Below are 19,447 nucleotides of genomic sequence, written 5' to 3'. Positions count from 1 at the left end.
AATGCACATAAGCTCAAGTAATCTCAGCCTCACACATACACACACTCTCAGAGAGAGCATAGGTTAGCTGCTGAACTGTAGAAAGGTTCAGTGCACTCTGACACTTAATAACAAGGGTCCACGTCAGATTTCATTTCCTGTGTGACTCTTTGCCCTTTCTCTGTCACTTTTTGCTTTCCTTTCCTTTCCCCTGTGATTTTCTTCCCTTTATTTCTGCACCGCTCATCGTCTTGAGTGGAGCCTCCAAGAGCAATTTTAATCTAATGTCTCCGTTTCACAGAGACTTGTTCTTACATAAATTAAATTTATTGTGTTCTTCGGCATGCATCTTTGATGAGAAACTCACTATTCACTAAAATTTAAAAAAATAGAGGAATCATGATTTAACAGCAAATATGGGCAGTGTGGCTTTTGAGCTTTCTATCTGTCTGAACCAAAGCCACTTATTTCTGGGGCAAAAACAAAGCCTGGATCACAGTGTGAAGCACGCCTACACTCACCTATTAATAGATTATTTTCAGAGTCATAAGAAAGACGTTATTTTTCCTATTCTTCCATCTGACTTTGTTCCTTATTAAGTTATTGGTACTAAAGTGGGTCGAAGTGTCGTGGCTGAGAAAGCCAATTATCTCTTATCCTCCTATGAGACCTGCCTTTAATTATCAACTTTTTATAACTCCGGTCTTAATGATATAGCCATCGGTGTCTGCCTCTGTGTCTCACTATCGTCCCTCTGTCTGGATTTTCTTTGTCTGTGGTTTGATAACTCTGTTTTATGAAAAAGCCTGTGGGAAGTGTCCCTGAATCTGACACTCTAACCTTATTCTAACATCTGATTTCAGCGCAAACTGCATTTCTTCTTCTATCTGCACTCAAAGAAATGAGTTTCAACACTCTAAAAACTACAAATTATTCTGAGAAATAAGCAAATCCAAAAGAAAATTTGCTTTTTATTTGACTGTCAAAAGGAACGACATTAGGTAAGAACAATTAAACCTGTTGGAAGTAATGCCTCCAGCAGGAATCAAATATTTGGCAATGATGAAAAAACCTTGAATTGAAAAAAAATGTCTTTCTGTCACCACTGGTTTAACACTACAGGCAACATAAGCACATATTGCATAAATTAGTATTTATTAATTACATTTTAGCAGATTATGCCCAATTAAGACTTTTTTCTATTACAAATGTCATAGCTGAGCTGCAATTACCTGATCCAATTTGACAGAAATTTGTCATATAACAGATACTGTACATATAAACGTTAAGCGTGTGGACCCCCGTCTGCTTTCAGTTTTTTTTTAAGCAGTAGTGCATACTGAGAGGCCGCATCCTGACAGTGAGTAAAATAAAGCTTTAAAATCAATCTGTTCTCTTAGTTCACAGAAGATACATAATGTTAGCTGTGTAAGAAACACATTATGCTTCTCCATATATGATTTTTATTCAGTTTTGATTGATCGCAAATGCAACAGACGCTGCTTCCTGAATGTATATATGTTAAAACATAACAATACAAGACATCACTGAGTCCAACTCATTTATTATTTTCAACCTATTTTTTCATCATTTTTATATAATCTTTTTTAAATTGCACTTAATTTTCCACATGATGGATGATTGTAATTGGCCTTTGCCACTTAGAAATCAGTCAGCCAGACAGCAGACAGATTTGTGTCTTGCCAGTAAGAGCGCTGCATCCGCACTGTAATATGAATAGCACTTGTATTGCACTTTACATTGCCACCTAATTAAAGAAAAACAAGGCTTCCCAAACATTTGAGAACGCTGGAGTGTCAGTTCAGGCTTCAAACATTTTATAATTTTAAACAGTTATTTAACAGTGCAACGCTTTTTTAATCCAAATTTTTACAGACAAGTGCTGTGATCAGAGAAATAATTAAACTGTTCCCTTGAGCTCTGTTCTCGAGCTATAGCTTGAGAGCCCTAAGACATACCTTTCCATTTTATGGCCTCAGTTTCTGTCAACTGAAACTAAATTAATCTTGGTTACAAGAAGTGGAGATGCAATCAAAGCACATTTACACATCTGGTTCATGGGAAACACATGGGGAAGTACCACCTAATGAGCGCTGATTTGTTGTAATGCTTCTGATGCTGATCTGCCATTGTCTTGTTATTGTCTGCTGTCCCTGCACAATAAATTTGCTCTCAGAAAACAGTATTTGTTTTATATTTTTCTACTTAAAATAGCTTTTACATTTTCAGCACGTTTTCCTGCCTTCTGACCTTGAGGCTTGAATGGGAGGCTGTCAAAAGTCATCTAGGTGTACAGGATAGATCTTTTCTAACTAGCAAAAAAAGTTGAGAATTTATCAGTGCTGTGATGGACTGGCAACCTGTCCAATAGCTGTGAAAAGGTGCTGCCCTTCCATGCCCAAGCTGGTTAAGAAAATGAATGTGTGGATGGGTTTTTGGATAACGAATAAATGAATATTGGAATATTCATGAAAATATCATTTTCTGGTAACTGAATCTTTCTGATAATTTATGTAATACATTTAGTGTTTATACAAAATATATTGTGAATGCTACAGGCATTACCAGCGTGCTGAAGGAAAGACTGTGATAGGGTTGCTTAAAGAATACATTTGAAACTCAAGTGGTACGGTGATGCTATCAATAGAAGGCCAATGATGTATGCCTGACATGCCTTCTTACAAGCTCTAGGCTCAAAGTCTGAAAAAAACAATCCTTAAACAACCCTTTGATCCTAGTAATCACAAATGTAACAAGCTCTCCCTTTGCCCATGCTGTATCTCTTCAGCAAATATGATGGAAATCAGCAGATAAAAAGGCAGAAAATTGGCAACAAAAAACTGACCTTCTTTAGGGTAGGTAATCAGAAACAATGAAGGTTTTCCAGGCCCTGCCTCCCCCAAGGAGATATTAAGTCTGTAGGAACACATCTAGAAGGTTTAATAGCATGATCCCGAAAGTCTCAAGATGAAAGAAGAGCTCCAGCTTATATTTTAGGTGCAACTTGGAATCACTTGTCTATTTACATTTCACTGCCTGCTCATTGCTGTCTAATGGCATCCAGCTGTTCTTAGAGTCCCCAGTTCAATTTGCTACCAGTAGAAACACAGGCTCTCAGACACTATTGAAAAAAGCTCTTTGGCCCTGCAGTCTGACATTAAATGATGATGTCTGTCAGTCACTGTGTCACTCTGACTCTCTCTCTCCTGCTCCTTGACTCTGTTCTGTAGAAGGAAATGACTGAGAGATTATTCATTGCAGGATAATGACAGTACAGCAGCGCAAGTGCCAAAGGCTCTCGATAGACTGCCAGACAGAGCAATCTGCATCTGTGTGTGTTGATGATGGTTTAGCAAGCAGAATGACTGTCTGAAAGAGTTGGAAGTGTCTCTGGCTGCACTTGAACATAATTTGGAGCTCATTCAGACTCAATTTGGTCCAGAGCATAAGATAGAACGTAAGCAGAAGAGAAAGATAAAGAAAGGCAAAATGTCAGATGATAAACAAGCGAGAGGCGGTGGTAGATGAAAATACATAAAGAGAAAGAAAAACAAGGCCAGCTTATCTGTAGATTAGTGTCATCACATGTGACTTGTTAAATAGCAGGAGGTGATTAGAAAGTGTCACAGCTGTCAAAGGCATACTGAAAAAACACCAACACTCATGGCTTTACGGGCCCCTCCTGCAGCTCTTCTTCTATTTATTATCTTGAGATGTTTTTACCTAATTCCTGTCAGCAAATATGCCAACTCCTTAAATCAATGAACTGTCCTTAGAATGAAACATAAGCATTTTCTAGTCTGACAGCCAGGTCAGGGCATTAACCTATTGACCTTGCAAGCAACTCTGTAACATGCCAATTCATCTGGTGGTTACTGATATGACAATTACATGTAAAATATGATGTAAATCTGCAGATTAATAAATTTTAGTGCTGCCAGTGTTAATCTTGTTAAAATGACGCTAACGCCATAACTGCATTAATGCGGCAAGTCTCTGTTAGCGAGTTAGCGCCGTCCAGCCTCATGCAAAGGGCGATCCACGCTAACTCGCTAACTCGCTAACAGAGATTTGCCGCGTTAATGCTGTTATGCCGTTAATGTCATTTTAATGAGATTAACGCTGACAGCACTAATTAGTTTTCTTTCTTTTACTTTAAGAATGGCTCCAAAACATGCAGACTTGTATTTCTTTTTTTTAAACATAATGTTACTGTTATAGCTACAGCTGCGGTGAATTACATCACAGAGAAGCCAGATGGATTTTAGACGACATTTTCATTCACCGTTACAGGCTGAATCGTTTGAATTTCAACTGAGAAATTATGGACAAAAAGTGCATTGTTTAGCATTCACATTATATTCTATATTTTCTGATAGATGTGTCACTTCTTTTGATTGGCTGTTATACAACTGTGGGTAGACAAAAACGTATTTTTCTCTTTAAAAAAAATAAATAAATAAAAAACTTGCAGTTAAATGCCTCCAATGATACCTATAAATGCTAAAATGTCAAAAGGACACACCTTGCAGAGGTCAGTCTATGTAAGGATTTTAGATTAATGAGTTTGGGCCAAAACCTGATGAAATGCCAAAGTCTCATGGAGATATTCTAAATTCCTAAGCTTAAATTCTAGAACATAATAACACACACATACTGTCACACAGAGTGTCCTTGTGTGGAAGGGTATGGCAGCCACCCTGCTGTGTCTATGAAAAGTATAAATAATAAACAGGAGATAATGTATGGTAAGCAAACCATCTTCCTGGACTAATGACAGCTTCTCTCATTTTTCTTTTTTCTTTAGCTCTCTCTCTGTTTGACTCTACCTCGTGACCTTTGTCGCTCCTTATATATATTTTTTCGTTCCTTTATCTTTAACTATTCCTCACCCGTCCTCACTCCTCACCATCTTGGTGTTAGGGTAGAGGGTGAATGTAGTGACATCACCTTCTTCAACCCCTAGGCAACCCCATGTTGCCTCCTTATCTTTCATACAACACACGCTGCATTATTCATTATACTGCAGACACACACGCTCACACACCTACACACACACACACACACACACACACACACACACACACACACACACACTTTTAGGTATGACAGAAGCAGATGTTATTAGATAAAAACGTGTAAAGGCAAATGTGGCTTCTGATCAAACATGAAGTGTTCACTTCTTCTGTTGCTTTATTGTGCACGTCAGCTGCACTCTCTTTCGACACACTGGTCACAGAATCTATTCTCTGTGGTCCAGAGCATAATAGGATACAAAAATGCAAAGGGAAGTTAGAAAGGGCTCCTCCTATCCTGAGAGACTGTTACAGTTTTTCTTTAAATTGCATATTTTCAGAACTAGGTGAAATAAAATACAAATATAAATGCAAATAATTGCTGCAAAAAATATGATTCATTTGAAATGTGCCAAAGACATTTGCAATGCAAAAAATATATGCTCTTCATCTTGTCCTGATTGAGACTTTAGCAGTTTAGAAGTAAATAATCTAGATTTGAAAAATATATTAAATAATATATTTTATTTTTCATCTCTGTCATGTCACTGACATAGAACATATTTTTGTCACATTTAGTCTTATTTGTTGGGGGATGGTTATTCTAATACATTACTACTTTTTACTATTTTTTCTATTATTCATATTCCTATTTTAATGACAAATATACCAACCAAGCAAAGAAAGATTTTTAGTCTGACCACAAATGTTCTTTCTCCAGCTACTGGAGTGGTTTCTACAGGTGCAGTGCAGATGAATACTAGTGTGTATACTTAAGTACAGAGCATACAATTTTGAAATAGAGATAAAACACATACAGCACTTGCTTACGAAACCAAGGCAAGAAAAAAGTAATTATTTTGTTATTAACTTAGCATTAATCTCACATGGGCACACATAGTAGACAGCTGTTGATTACATATCAGACACTAAATTTATTAGTTGCAGTACAAGAATTCTGTAGTAGATTTTTTTTCCACATTATGCAAGTGATTTGCCCTTCCTGGCTTGTCAAAAGCATGAATGCATCCATAAATATTACATTACCAGTTCATACATAATGCTTTTACATAAAATTGTGTGTTCCTATGAGAAATGCAGTGAGAGTGAAGCCTTGATTGTATAATCTGTTATATTTAAATACACAATCTTTGCCTGTTTTTTGTGGTGCTCTTCTGTTTTAATCTCGAATGATTATCATTTGGTATTTTTATACCTTCCATTATGAATTGGATTCTTTTCTGCTGTTGTTTATTTCATTACTCTGGACCCAATCAAATCAATGTTTCTTTTTCTGAGGGTGTTATCCCTTTTTTTAGAAGCACTCTGGTGTACAAAATAGCAAACAAACAATCAAACAATGCAACTCAGATATTGCTGACTTCTTGATTGGTTAAGAGAATTGGAAAAAAAATTAATCTGGTTAACACATACAAGAAGACACCCTCTCTACTTTCAAAATGAAACTCTCCTTTTTGATGAAGCATATGTTTAGAGCTGAATCAAATGACCCTGAATCCTCCCTTAGTTGTGTGGTAACAGACTTAGACTTCCAGTGATGCACTTCGTGTTTATTTTTCACTCACCTTTTGCACTCACTATGAGTTTATGCACCACTCTGCATTCAATTATTAGTTATTATTAATCTCCGACTCTCTTCCATAATGTGTCTTTTTGTTCTGTCTTCTTTTCCTTACCTCCAACCAGTTTCGGCAGATGGCCGACCCTCCCTGAGCCTGGTGGAGGTTACAGTTGGAGCTGGAGGTTTTTCCTGTCCACTCTCACCAGGTGCTTGTTCAAAGGAGGTTGTTTGATTGTTGGGGTTTTCTCTGAATTATTGCAGGGTCTTAACCTTGGTAAGTATATTGAATTATGTTTATATTTTTACAGAGTGTTTGTTTAAATAATTTTAAAAGGTAATAAAATAAAATGAAAGAACAGATGATTGTCTGAAAAAAATATCAGTCTTTGTGGTAGTGGAGCTAAATTAGTCAGATTCTTTATGGAATGTAATGGAGATTTCTAGAAAAAGCTTTATTGCTTGTCTAGTAAGTGAATAAACTTATCCATAAGTTTATTAAGTCTAATGGTGTCACCAGTTCCAATGCTGCACCCTAAGGAGACCACAGCTCTCACTGCAGACTGATGGAAAATTCTCCGACATTTTGTTGCACACTGAAGGATCTCAGCTTCCCTGGGAAATAGAGCCTGCTAACCATTCTGCATACAGTCTCTTTATTGGTATTCGTACTCCTCCACTACACTGACATCGCGTAAGGGTCCTTCCACCTCAAGTCAATCACACTGTTGTCTTATTCACATTCAGAAGCAGATGATTTTTCCCAGACCACTCCACACAATCCTCCTCTTGCCCATTAGAGAATCATCAAAGTATTTCTGCTGGTAGCATGACCCGGGATTGTGCTGAAAGTCTGAGATGTACAAAGTGAACAGGAATAAAGACAACACGCTCCCTTGAGGACTGCCAACAACTCTCCATGTCACATACTGCAGTTTGAATATCACATAGTCAGTAATCCATGAGCTGGTGGATGTGTTTACTGACATTTCCTGTACCTTCTCCCTCACTACCAGTTGCTGGATGCTGTTAACTTCACTTGAGAAATCAAAGGAGGTGATCTTCACCATTTATGTATTACTGTCTAGATGGGAATAAGCCCTTTGGAGCGTAGATGACTGGTTCCTCCACTCCCAGATTTGTTTGATATGTAAACTGCAGAGGGTTGACAGATTTTCTCTTGCTGTCTCAGGTGGGCCAAGACTAGTCTTTCAAGCATCTTTGTCACATGTGACCTCACGGATCCACACAGTTCACTTGAGGGAAGATGTAAAGAAGAGTAAAATTACTGATGGTAGAGTTTGAGGATTTATGGAGGCCACAGCATATGGTGAAGGAGGTAGCAGAGCTCCCTGAACTAATTTTGTTGAAGAAGTTGCTTAACTCATTTGAACTCTCCAAGCTGTCCACTGGTTTTCTGCCTGCCACCATCCTACCTGGTTCTTCCCTGTCCCCTGCATGAAGTCTTTCTTCTTTTTATTAGGCAGTTCTTTCAGGTCACTTGTGATCCAGGGCCTGTTCACAGAGTAACATAGAGTATGGGTTGGCAATGTGGCATATTCATGGAAATTAATATATTCTATATTGCAGCCTGTCAAACTGGAAATGTGCTCTGTGGTTCATCCCAGTCTGTAGACACAATGCAGCCCTGCGGCGCCTCTATATCTTCATTATACACCTCCGAACAAGTCCTGTGGATATAGGTTGCTGTTTAACTAGAAGAACAATAAATGTGTTACTAATTTGTTAAACGCACTCAATACTAGTTTGACAACTTTCCTTCTTGTTCTTCAAAACAGAAAGTGAGCTTCTACAAAATAGCCAAAATACAAGCACTCTGGGAAATTATAGTTCAGGCTTGGTAGCATGTTGGCAGTCTTCAGCTAAGGACCACCTGACTACCTGCTGCAAGCAACTGTTTTTACATGTACGTGAATGTATGTATGTCAACAGTATGTGGTACAACCAGTCTGTAGGCTAATCTTGCTTGTGTTGTCATTGGTCTATCAACCAGCCAAAGACAAGAGCAAAGTTATGTAATACAAAGAGCTAAAGTGAAACAAAAAACAATGGACATTGTCTACTAACGCCACTGTTAGTACTTTTCACACTGTATTTGTGTGTGTGTTTGTTTGTGTGTGTGCGTGTGTGTGTGTTTAAGTGTGTGTTTTTCTTTTCTTTTCTTCTCCCATTCCTGGTGAACTCTGCTGTCCCTATTCTGGCCCGCTTGTCAACCAGTCAGTAGTTGATTCACATCAAGCATGTTGTGGTACTTTGGAGGACTGAACAGGAGCACATTTATCAAATTCATCTGTAGTAGGGTACTAAGACTTACTCAGTATGCCATACTAACGCTGCAAATCTTCTGTCCAGGGAACATTAAAGTTTCTTGCCTTTGGTGTTCCACAGGGTTCTATTTTGGGGGCCTTTGTTGTTTCCGCTGTATGTAATTCTGTACAGTTCTTCAGTACATTGTGAGCACTTTTAAGGACATTTTGTATCACTGCTATGCAGTTGACATTTAGTTGTATATCTCTCTTACACCCCAAGATATTTCTAAGCTAAAGATTTTGCAGAGTTGCTTGAACTATATTAAATGACTCTAATGTAATGAAGAGAAAACTGAAGTCCATTTTAAGAGTAAGTGCAAGAACATCAAGCCTAAAGCTGCTTGCTGATCCCCATAAAGAGGCTATTTTTTTAATGAGATTATCTATGATTTGTAAGATAAAAGTTACATATTTCAGCTCTAAATGTCTAATTATATGAGTCTAAGAGTGATTCTTATGACATTTTCAAAGGTCAATACTTAAAAGTCAGACTTAGATTCATTTTTAATCTACATACCACATGACAGCACAGATTAGAGCTATAACTTTACAGATATGAACTCAAAGTATATTGTATTCACAGTGGTTAAAGTGTGCCTTGGCAAATAACTGTATTACTTGTACATAAATGTGAAACCTGGGATATAGGATCACAGTTATACTTTTATTCTACTTTTATTCCATTTTTTTAAATCAATGCTGACATGAAACTGATATTTTAATGGAAAAATCTCAAATTTAGGATACAGTGCCTCAACTCCCACAACAGGGACTGAACTTGATACATGTAGAAACAGAGACTAAATCTTCTAAGTTCAGGGGAAGCTTAACATGATTAGCATGCAAATGATTATAAGACATAAGTATTTAAGTTAACTGCAACTTTAGTCAATGTACCAGCAAGTAAGACTTTCACAAATTGAAATAACAACCTTGGACCTTTACAAAACAGAGTAATGCATAAAACACAACCTGATATTAGATATTTTTGTGTATTTGTTTAGGTTGCAACCTTATCTTTCAGTTTTTTCCTCAGTTTAGTAGAGGCATGGTCAATTTGGTAAATAGTCGTAACAAAAAATAATTTCCCCCAGGGATCAATAAAGTATTCTGATTCTGATTCTGATTCTGATTTAAAAACTGGCAGCAAAAAAAGTTAACATTTTGCAGTACTCATGAGTCTAGAGAATCCACAAATTCATAGGTCTAGAGTTTTTTCTCTTACATTGTTTCTTCAACTGTAACCAGTTGGGTTGGCTGATACAATCCTACCACAAGGCAGATGAAGCACCTGCTGTCTGAATGGCTATGTAGATCTGGAGATAGCCATTTAGTGGAATCACTGAACTCTCTTCACTTATAGCTGAACAATAGCGCTCACTGAGACAAATGGAGCAGAATCATATTAAGCCAAGGTGTTTGTGGATTTTGGTGGTAGCTGATAAACCTCTCAACACTTTTGTCTTAAGAACAGCTTTTAACAGGTCACTAATCAAGAACATCTTGTTACCTATCAAAATGACAGAACAGGCAAAAATAATATTTTTATATTATCACCATGTATAAATAAATATAAATAAATAAAGTATTGTATCCATAACTAGTTAAATCATTTACTAATAAGTTGCATTTTAAGCCACTTTTACAGCTTGACTACAGAAGCAATCTCATCATTAGTTTGATTTTTTCAATCATGATGAAGCAGGATACAAGCATATTTGTGCTTTTCCATATGCATTTGTGTGTATGCTCAAGATAATGCCATAGCTGCACTTGTTCAACCTTAAAGTGCTTCAGCTGTCAAACCACAGCAACTACATGCCTGAGCAACAAAACCTAACAGTGCATGTGTGTTTATTAAGTGATGATGAGACATGGGAAGGGTGCTGTAGTGGGTTGCACCCTGCCTTTCAAGAACCCAAAAACCCTGCTGTCTTCATGACAAGCTTCGCATGCATATGTGCATGCAAACACACACACACACACACACACACACACACACACACACACACACACACACACACACACACACACACACACACACACACACACACACACACACACAGTTATCCTAATTGCTGTCTCTCTCCTGCAGGGTGAGAAAATAGGCTACCTGAAGGCATCTCTCACCCACTTGCTTCCTCCCACCTGTTCTGCTGCTGTTTTCCCTCCTCCTCTCTCTCTCTTCTACTTGACTTCTTGCATCTCATTGCTTGTGTATTCTACTTTGCGTTTTTTGTCTTTTATGGACTCTTTTCATACCCTCTGTTCTGTTGGGTCTGTTTGGTTTTCCTCTTGTTCTTTCCCATCCCTCAGTGCCAGTTGTGTTCTACTAGAAGATGTGTAGAAAACAATGGAAGAAAGTGAAGGGAGAACTGTGGCTCTGAGGACAAATAATCTTAAACTCCCCACAAACTGCAAGATAAAAGAAGTCACAGAAGTTTTCCGACTCTGAATGGAAAGAAAGCGGTAGGGGAGAACATGGAAATTGAAAAAAAAAAAAAACCTAGTCTAGTCTCCCTTGGTGTCATCACATTTCATTACATGTACTTAGGATAAGAATATTCCTTGATTAGCTTTTTGTTTTGCCATTAAAAGTCTTGAAGAAGCTGGCAGCTCCTTTGAGATGATTGTACCACCCACTGAACCTTTGCAGTTCGCTGAAGCATTAAACACCATATGAGCAAACTAAACACGATGTAGAATAGACATCAGTGTTGATAAGTTGATTAGTTAAGGAGTTAATTTTTATAATTAGCATCATTCATTAGGGATGAGTGTTTCTCATCAACATGCCTCCTTTGAAGCATTGCATGTCTGTTTTTCACTGCTGTCCTTTTTGTAACTTTAGTTATACTGTAATAAGATGTTTAAAATAATCAGTCTTCTAGCTTGGTAGGAGAAATGCTGTCATAGCATGCTGCTGTATTAGCATAACCAGAATTAAGTTCAGAATGATGCTGCCAATTATTAAGTTAATCTGAAGATCGTCAAACATCCATGTATCAGTATAGCTATCGCTTAGTTTTGCTTCGTACACTCTGGGTTGTATACAAGTTAATTTAATTGTTTTGGTCATTATAAATTACTTTTGAATGCATAAACTTCCAAAATTATGTTCAACGTGGGGTAGATGATACTGGTTGTCTTGTGTCGGGAAAATGTGTTTTCCCCAACAAATTTCTGTTTGAAGGGTGGCTTGAAGGGGGCAGCATGGCTTTCCCAGACTTTGAAATATTTCCCTTTTCTATGTAGAAGTCACCACTTTTCTAGTCCACTGTACACATTTTAGAACTTGCTATAGTTTTAGCCTCAATGGATAGCTTCCAGCTTCAACAGCAGTACAGTTTCGCCCACCAAAAGTGGGTCCTAATAAAGTGATAGGTGCCTAAAGTTGGCAAGTAGTTGTCTCCTGGGCATCACCTCAACTAATTGTGTTACCTGTCAGACATTTTTGTGTCGCTGGTGTTGACGGCATACAATCACAATTTCAGTAAAGGAAGCATTGATGGTGCTTTTCCAGATGTAAGTTGTCAATTCCATAGGCACCTTCATACAATCAGAGAGGCAGGCTTTTGAAATGAGAACTGATAGCAAAACCAGTCGTACCTCTCCTTTTTTAATACAAAGCATCTAGCGTCCAAAGCGTTTTTCAAAAGTGAATGTCATACAGAACAGTTTCCCACTTTGCCTCAGTTCATTTCAAATTTGCGTTTTCGAGAGAAGATGGCAGCGTTTCTGGATCATGTTCACATATTCTGTCTTCTTTGTATGATAGAGCTTTAGCCTGCATTTGTGGATGGCATGGTTTTCTGAAAGTAATCCTGAGCCTATGCAGTGATTTCCATGAATCATGCTTTTTGTTAATGCAGTGCTGCCTGACACCCTGCTTGATGAACCTGTTCCCATCACCCTTTTGAACATTTCTGCCACTGTAGTCTGCTGTAGTCCAGACAATACTCGGCCCAGATGTTCCAGTATACTATGCTGGCCACTTGGTTATGGCGCTACATGTATGTCCTGTCTGCTAACATCTTGCACCCTGCTGTTTTGTGCTTGATTGTCTCAGGGGCATCTTTACACAGCATGCACCTAGGGTTTTGCCTTGTGTGGTAGACCCCAGCACCTAGGGTTTTGCCTTGTGTGGTAGACCCCAGCTTCTATTGATCTTGTACTTGTACTGCAGCCATGCTTAGTGCCTCTGTGCTGTCTTTCACTCGTTGTCCAGCTTTCTCCAGTCACTGGTAGGATTTCTGGATGTCAGTCACTTCCTCTATCTGCCAGTGGTACATAGTGAGCGTGGGCCTGTCCTTCCATCATGGTTCCTCTTCTTGCTCCTCTTCTTTCTTGGGTTTCTGATGCCTGGGGCATTTACTCAGAACACTATTGGTTGCAGCCATCTTCCTGATGTACTCATGGATGTTCATTGTTTCATACTGGATAGTGATTCTGATAGTCACTACCCTTTAAACAGACCCACCTGGGCCAGCATCTTGTTCCAGGTCCAGCCAAAACTGCTCTTTAGAACTTTTAAATTGGGAACAAAAATAATCAATAACTAAAATCCTGCTGTTTATATTAGTATAAAAAATTTACATGTAAGAGCATTTGTTGCATCTTCTTAGCAATTGTTCTCCACTTCTTCAATAGACAACTGTGGTACAAAGCAATGAAAGACACTGCATTCAACAGACAAAAACACAGCTCATCATCTGCTAATTGGGTGTTTATCGTGAACATGTTAGCAAATGGGTGTCTACTTATGCACCCAGTGTGGATATCTGTCCAGCTGATGAATAAAAGTTACCATTACTCTATGTGTAGTGCTGCTATCCTCTCCTTCTTATTTTCAGATCACGGGAACCCTAAAATGTGGAGTACACAAAACCTCCATGATGCTGCTGATTATAATTATAATAATTAAAACTGCTACACCACCAACAATTAACAAGGCCACCACTAAGGGATGATTGCAGTAAATCCAGTATGCAGTGATGTTAGCTTCTCTTTCTGCTTTTTATTCAGCTCACACTGGCTGTAAACTCAGAGAATCACTTTCTCTCCTGTCCCACTCTGCTTTACACTCTTTTTTCTACTCTGTGAAAGAAAAAGAAAAGGGAAGATAGAAGGTTTTGTGGGCGTGCGCATGCGCCACACACACACACACACACACACACACACACACACACACACACACACACACACACACACACACACACACACACATGGGTTATCTGTTCTATTGTGCTGGTTTATTTGCTTCATTCACACACTAAGCTAAGTTGCTTAACTGATGCAACAAGTGAGCAGAAAGAAAGGCAACTTTTCAACTTTTTTTGTGCTACATCACAAAAAAAGAAATAATGATTAGGTTTGTGAAAGCAATGTGAGCATAATGAAATGGCATTCGCAGACTGATTACTGCGAGATGCAGTGAAATTATCGGTTGAACGTCTGAGGCAAGTTATTTAATTTATAGGATAAGTTAGGATGTAATTTCTTGGAAGGTCTCTTGTGCATAAAATCCTGATAAATGATTTCAAAGCTGTTCACATTAATAATTCATGTTATACAGATGGGAGACAAATTAAAGGAAATACCTGAACTCTTCATCCCAGCTGTGCATTTTACTTGGGTCTATTTGTCCTCATCTTTTTTCTACAGGCATGGTGCCGTTGATGATGTGAAACCAGGTCCTGCTTTCCTACCCTATGAGAATCAACACTTGTTTAAGTTGGGGTAGTTAAATAATACTGAACATAATGTGGAACCACACTGCTACGTTGATCATTGGTGAAAATCATGAGGTCACCACAACAACCACTGATGTCACTGGTTGCAACTTTGAGCTCAGTTTTGTGGTGCCATGTCAGCTATTTTGTGCACTGGCACATATTTCAGTGGAAATACCATTAGACTGACCACTTTTGTACATTCTTTTTAGACATGTTACGCAGCACTATGCTTCATGAGGCAAAAAAGAATGTCAAAAATGGCCTCCAATGCTTTCTTTAGAGGTTTGTGTTTTTATTTTTTTTAAATTGTTGTGGTGTTAGGGTCTTTCCCCTTTTTTTCAAGAACCCCTTTGTCGTTCAGAAATGTTCGTTGGGTGTAAGTTAATGACGTGTTTCTCAGTGACTGATACCTGTTATAGCTACTCAGGGTCATGACAGAGTGGGCTCAGGCTCTCACAGATGTAACAGATATGCATCTTTCTGATGCGTATCTGTTTTTCAGATCACAACAACATAATTGAGAAACATTTCTGTGTTTTGTTCTTACATTTTGACAGTTAATTGGATTCTCTGTGCTGTTCCTTTCTCTGACTTCCCACCTGTCGCTAATGTTCAGCATTTCCAAAATTTATCTTTTGCATCTGATTAAATTGCAACAATTGCCTTTTGCCAGAGCAAATAGTACCAGCAGCCATGTCAGAGCCAGAAGGCGATGCAGTCTTACCCATTATATCTCCAGGGTTAAGTAAACTCCACCTGTGTTTGCCTCAAATTTAATTAAAGTGACACACACTTAAATTTCGGACAATTTATTCAGTATGACTTTTGGACCACCAGCACAAAGGGACTTGTGTAAACTGGTTATGACTAATATAGTACACAGACTGTGTGTACACACATCCACACAGTCTGAGAATAAACACTTAAAATGCTCATGACTAATTCATTGCAATGTATTCACTATTTCTTTCTTGTGTCTCATAGAGATATAAAACTAATTAAGTTTATCTATTAAAGGTGAGTGTCCTGCTCCAGGTAAATATGTTCAGTATTCATCCAGGCATGCACTATGGCTACACATACAATTTTAAAGAAAGTGTCAATGTAGCAGAAACAAAGACCTGCTGAATTTGTTACTTATACTGAGAGTAGCTGTGTCTAAACATTAGTTAGATATAAAAGACTTCCATGAATGCTGTGACCATCATATTAGTGTTTGTTTTTGTTTGTTTTTTTCAAAAGTACCAGGTGCCAGAAATTGTTGAACACTTGCTTGTATGATAGAGGCAGATCAGTGCTTCCATTTATTCATTTGATATATTTATACATACAGGAATCCCCAATCCCAGGGTAGCAGTGATGCATCTATCCATTTTAACAGAAATAAACTCTCAGCAAGATTATCGTTAGTAGCTGAGTAACTCCTCAGCTGCTGCATGATCAAAATATTTGGGGAAAAAGAGACTGAGAGACATGTAGATGTGCAGGGACTTCTCCTCCTGAGTTCACTTCAAACCTTGTCAGGATGCATTACTGAGAAGTGAAGAGAGGAACATTCCACACGTACACACTGGCATTCCCACACAGAATTTATACTAAATGTGAATGTAAGTTAATAGCACTAAACCCTTGAGAAGAGGAGTGGGAGGAAGTAAGAGAAAAGGAAAAATAATAAAGCGGAGTGCACAAAAAAAAAAAGACAAAGACTGTCTCAGTGTGCTCACTGTATGAATCATCACGCTGGATGACAGTTCTGCTGTGGGATCCAATCAAAGGCTGCAAGACCAAAATAAGCTAAGTTGTCACAGGAAAAAAAGAAAGAAGCAAGTCAGTGCTCCATGACAGCTGTCAATATCACGGACAAGGAAGAGGAGGATGAGGAGGAGAGAAGGTGTAGGATTGGGTAAAGGGAGGAAAGGACAGATGGTTGGAGACTGTTGCATCACTGATGCTATGGGACAGCTGTCAATAACAAGAGGGGAGAAGAAGAAATAGGGGCGACTGTAAGGAAGGAAGCCGGGGGAGAGTGGTAAGGTGACAAAGATAAAGTGTCAGTTGCTGAGAGGCAGGAAAGAAAGTGGTGAAAGACAAAGGGGAAAGGAGAAAGAAAATGACAAAGTAGAGAAAGTCAGTGAAACATTGTGATGTTATTGTCACTGTCAGCAAGAGAGAAGTGAGGAAGACAGAGAGGGAGTGACAGATTTGTCAGACACTGCCAGTTTTCTGCTCTAACTGCAGCAAACACACTTGTTCTGGTCTGCAAACAGGCAATAACAGGGGAGAGTACACTCCCGCAAAGTCAAGTTTTTTGGGGTTTTTTTTTAAACTGGCTTGCCCTCTGAAAAAACATTACATTCTCTGAGCTGTACCCAGAAGTGGGCTATCCACATCCATTTTAATATCTATGGATAAGGTTGCAGTTACCAGGAATATCTGAATAAGCTTCATTTTGACCAAGTCCGCCAGAGCTTATATTATATTTTTACATGTTGTGGAGCCATTTTTGGGAGCATTTCAAGTTGATATACATCAATACAACCATTATAGCCCAAATTTTAATAATATGTATGCATTAAGTGCATAGTAATTACATAAATTGCAAAAAAGTGCAATAAACTACAAAAAATTGAAAATTTTAACATATATTTCTAGTTAGAGAAATTTAAGAGGCTTATCCCTCAAAACTGTAAATACAAAAAAGTTGCACAAAATAGTTTCCCACCACAGGAAATTTAATTTAAGTGTCTTGATAGTTTTATTTTTGAAATACACCAATTTTTATATACTGCAGGAAAAACTAAAATAAATATTATAATGCAAGTTTGCAAAAAAAAAAAACAGCATATGCATTAAAATAAACTATTTCCAGCTATTTCCCAGAAACGACACAGAAAGTCATGAAGTCAAACATAACTTTTAAAAACACCAGTATAGGCTCACAAGGCCCTGATGGTAAAAAACTACATTTCCGCAAAATGACGTCACTTCCGGTTCCGGCCAGATCATGGCGGACATGCGATAGTTCGCGCTGATGGACATAGGAAGTGTTACAAACAGCTGATCGGATCGGCAAAGCTTGTTTCTGGAATATTATGTTTTTGTTGCTGCAAGTGCTTTTTATGCAGTTTTTGCAAAGCTATATATGGAAGGAAACTGTGACTTAGGACAAGCTGATGGCATAAGATGTAAGTACAACTCTTCCAGTTTCATATGCAAAAAAAATTATTGCACTAGCTTACGTGGTTGCAGTGCTACCGGGATTTAAACATAGTTTTGCAAAACGGCTTTAAAGGGGTAAACACCACTCAGCCTCATTTTAACTGTATAGTTCTGCAGGACTTCAATCTATACACTTCAAACACCTTATATATCTCATAAAAGTGGCTAATTTAATCACCAATTAACCTAACCTGCACAGTATTTGGACTGTGAGAGAAAGCCAGAGCGCTGGCATGAGGACTTTCTCAAACTGCCATCAATGAAACAGGTTGCTCTAATTCTCCAAGCCAGAGACAGCCCTGATTAGTTTGATGGATCAAGTGAGTTCATTGGGTATCGTCTTATGGAGGCTTTAACTGAATATATATTTTTGAGCCTTTTTTCTGTCCCTCTATCCCCTTTAATTAGTTTATTAATAATAAACTTACTTTGAGGGCAAAATATGTTTATTATGATTTTTGGTTGTTTTTCTTGTAGTAGATGCTGCCTTCTATTAAAAATATTGATTTAAATATTTTTGATATTTGATATATATGTAAGGTCATAGCATAGCACTAAGCCCAAGCAAATGTTTTTTTGTTTGCTTGTTTGTTTCTACATTTTCCCCTCTATGTCACTGGTGAAATAATTAATTTACTCTTGCTAATTACCCAGTGTTTTGTATTGATTCCATACTATAGCTTGTTACAACAAACACCAACACATTTGATGTTTTTATATTTAATCACAATGAAGCTTTTTAAACTCTGAATATTGATCCAGAAAATAAGGCAGACTTCTAGAGATCAGTCACGGAATAATATCCACATAAATGTACTTCTATCAGGTGCTATGTCCCACTTTCAACCCCCATTCTGCACCCTCTGGCCCCTTAACATCTACTGTTGTAGTCGAGGGTCTTAATTTAAATAAAAGCTATTCGAATCTTTCTGGTTATCAGAAGAGGAAAGAAAGGGAAAATGGATTTAATGGAGATGGGATTAACCTACAGTAAATGGGTTACCTCCCATGATCCTCTATATACACACACTAACAAAAATAGACTTACAGAAAGCCTGAGTCCTTCATTCTTTCTGATATTTTCTGTTTTCACTTTGATGTATGATGTGTATAAAATAATCACCCACCACTCATCAAGTTGCTATTATCAGCTAACGCTTTTGAATGTCTCCATTAAACAACACAGAACATAATGGGAAATGAGGATGAAAAGTAAGTATTCAGTGGCTTACGTGATGACTGTTAACCACATACTGCAATATGTTTGTGTCTAGAGGTAGAGAATCACTAAATATGTTTCTATGGCAGCATATGACTCATGAGTGTTCCTGCTAAATGAATGTCAACAGAGTAAAACATTAGACCCAGTTAAACTGATCCAGTTACCAACCCACATGCTTTTGATTGTAATAAAGAAATTGATCCAGTCAGCACATGCCACCTTTGTAAGCAGACATATCAGTCGCTTATTTGATTGGATTTTTAAGTTTATTTGATTTTCATATTCATTTCTAATAAAACTGTTGTGATATCAATACTCAAATGAGCAGTTAGTGCAAACACCAAGAT

This window comes from Astatotilapia calliptera, chromosome 13 (assembly GCF_964374335.1).
Source record: "Astatotilapia calliptera chromosome 13, fAstCal68.1, whole genome shotgun sequence".
In the NCBI taxonomy this organism is placed as follows: domain Eukaryota; kingdom Metazoa; phylum Chordata; class Actinopteri; order Cichliformes; family Cichlidae; genus Astatotilapia; species Astatotilapia calliptera.
This window is presented reverse-complemented; position numbering follows the sequence as displayed.